This window comes from Sphaeramia orbicularis, chromosome 19 (genome assembly GCF_902148855.1).
Source record: "Sphaeramia orbicularis chromosome 19, fSphaOr1.1, whole genome shotgun sequence".
NCBI classification, from domain to species: Eukaryota; Metazoa; Chordata; class Actinopteri; order Kurtiformes; family Apogonidae; genus Sphaeramia; species Sphaeramia orbicularis.
Window position 1 is genome coordinate 1,884,583 of NC_043975.1, and position 2,500 is coordinate 1,887,082.

Consider the following 2,500-nt stretch of genomic DNA (forward strand, 5'->3'; position numbering starts at 1 on the left):
GCAGCGGATCTTGGTCAAATTTCAACTTGAAATGTCAGACGCACATCCTGTGTCCACGAAGGAAATGTTCTGCACACGCAATAGAGGCAAGAACATGAAAACGTAAAAGAAGACGCATCACAAACAGGAAGGAAATGACTTGTGCTTTCACAGAGGTGGTGTGTAATCTGATGGACAGGATGGAGGGAAGCCTGTTCTTCAGCCCAAACCTCCTCCAGTTGGAGCTGATGGAACACAAGCACCACTGTGTCCCTGTCAACACTTTGGATCATTCATGTGAGAAGCTCGTCCCAGACGGTCAGCCCCGTCCAGTCTAATGTGGGGGTGTGGCTCTTCATGGTCATGACCGCAGGGCACGACCTTCAGAAGCAAAGTGTGGAGGACAAACGAACATGGAAGGAACATCCTTTTGTCATCGTGGATCCTGTTCCTTTGTTCTACATGAGATTGTTCTGAATGATTTTATGATGCTTTTTCATCTGGATTCTATGTTTTATAGTCGTAGAAATGTTAGACGTTTTTCTTTTAATTTAACTGATGTAAAGCATTGTGAAAAGGGCTGTAAAAATACATTTAAAAATGGATTATCTGCAGCCTTTGGAGACTCTGACATTTAAAACAATAGTATTTTAATTCTAAACAGATGTTGGTTTTGGTGTATTATTATTATCATTATTATTTATTTATTTATTTTATTAGTAGTGGTAGTAGTATGTAATGTTATCATTCCTATGATTATTTTTAATCATAGGAATGATAATTGCCATTATTTATTAGTGGTGGTATATAATGTCATTATTATTATTATTATGATTATCATCATTATTATTATTATTATTATTATTATTATTATTATTATTATTATTATTATTGTTGTTGTCGTTGTTGTTGTTGTTGTTGTTGTTGTCTGTATTCCAGTCCTTCGGCTCCTCGTGGGTTCCCCGCGTGGTCGTGACGTCACAGTGGATGGGTTTTTAACCGGCTCCTCTCGGGAACGCGCGGCCAGTGTCAGTGCGTGAACGTCACCGTCATGAGGAGCGCGAGGAGGCTCGTGCCGCTGCTGCAGAGTCCCGGGTGGAGCCTTCATCCCCAGCGGCTCCACCATCATCATCCTCACCGGCCCTCCGTGGGGCTCATCGGGGCCCCGTTCTGTAAAGGACAGGTGAGGGCACGAGACCACGGCGCACGCGCATCTGGACCCGCTCCGGTTACGCTCCGGTTCTAATGGTTTGTTTTGCTCTGGTTTCTCCTCCCGGTGCCGGTTCTCCCGGTTGTCCCCGGTGCAGCCTCGCGGTGGAGTGGAGGGGGGTCCGGACCTGATCCGGGGCGCGCGGCTGGTGGAGCGGCTCCAGGCTGGAGGTGAGTGCGGTCATCCGGTTCTGTCATATTTCATATTTCATATTTCATCTTTCATATTTCATATTTACACTTATTCAAGCTCAGAAACACCAGGAAGGCCTGTTTTTAAAGTGTTCACTTTTATTCAGTTGAAGTTTGTTTTTATTCTTTATTTCACTTCAGTGCAGTTAAAATGTATAAAATGTTATTATATTTATTTTGGTTGTTATTTTTGTGTAAATTATTTTTGTCTGTGTCCAGTTTCCTCCTTTAACCACAAGGAAACATAATAAAGTTTAACTGAACCGTAAACCTCCCAAAAACAGAAGTTCACACTGCCGGGGTTAATAATCAACGTTTAAATATGACGTTAAACATAAATATATATACTACTACTACTACTACTACTACTAATAATAATAATAATATGATGTATAATGATTTAAAGAATGTATAACATATAATATCGGTCTATAATAAAAAGTAAAAGAGAAAAAAATGCTTAAATGTTCTGTGTGTGACACTATACATTGTCTGCGTTATATCTGAATTCTCAGAAAAAAAACAAACAAAAAAAACCTGTCAAGTAAAAAAGCACATTTACAGCTGATAACTGATTACTGTGAAAAGTTGTACCATACCAACTGTTATGTGATTCATGTTTGTAGGTTTATTCATTTACTGTCAAATAAAAGTCGAAACTCACTGGTTTTTCTGCTTAATTTTACTTGATCGTTATAAATGTATCATATTTTATTATTACAACGTCCTCTCGTGTTTCTGAACCTAAAGCACAATTTAAAACCATTTCATCAGCCTTTAAACTGTAAGAATTAATACTCATTTAACATCAGTACTGACTGATGTGAACATCAGCTTTGACTCTTATTGTTTCTAAAGGTTTGAATCCATTCAAATCCAACTTTACTCAGACTGTTCTTTCACCCTTTGATGCATGAATTATCAGAACCTTAGTCAAGTTTTTTTTTTCCTCAGTGTTTTTATTCCTCTTTAGGCATAAAAAACCAATGTGATTGAAATTTCTTTAATGAACCTATTTTTTATGGAGGTACAAAACAGCCCATTCAGCCGGACCCATGTGTTTAATTTTGAACCAAAGAACCATGGATTTAAAGCCCAACAACAGAAAGTCAGATACTGT

The 2,500-nt window shown here is 38.6% G+C and overlaps 1 pseudogene; it reads left to right on the forward strand.

Annotated features, from left to right (window-relative positions):
• The first annotated feature begins 991 nt into the window (after positions 1-991).
• LOC115410437 (arginase-1-like) overlaps positions 992-2,500 on the forward strand; it is a 17,370-nt pseudogene continuing 15,861 nt past the window's right edge.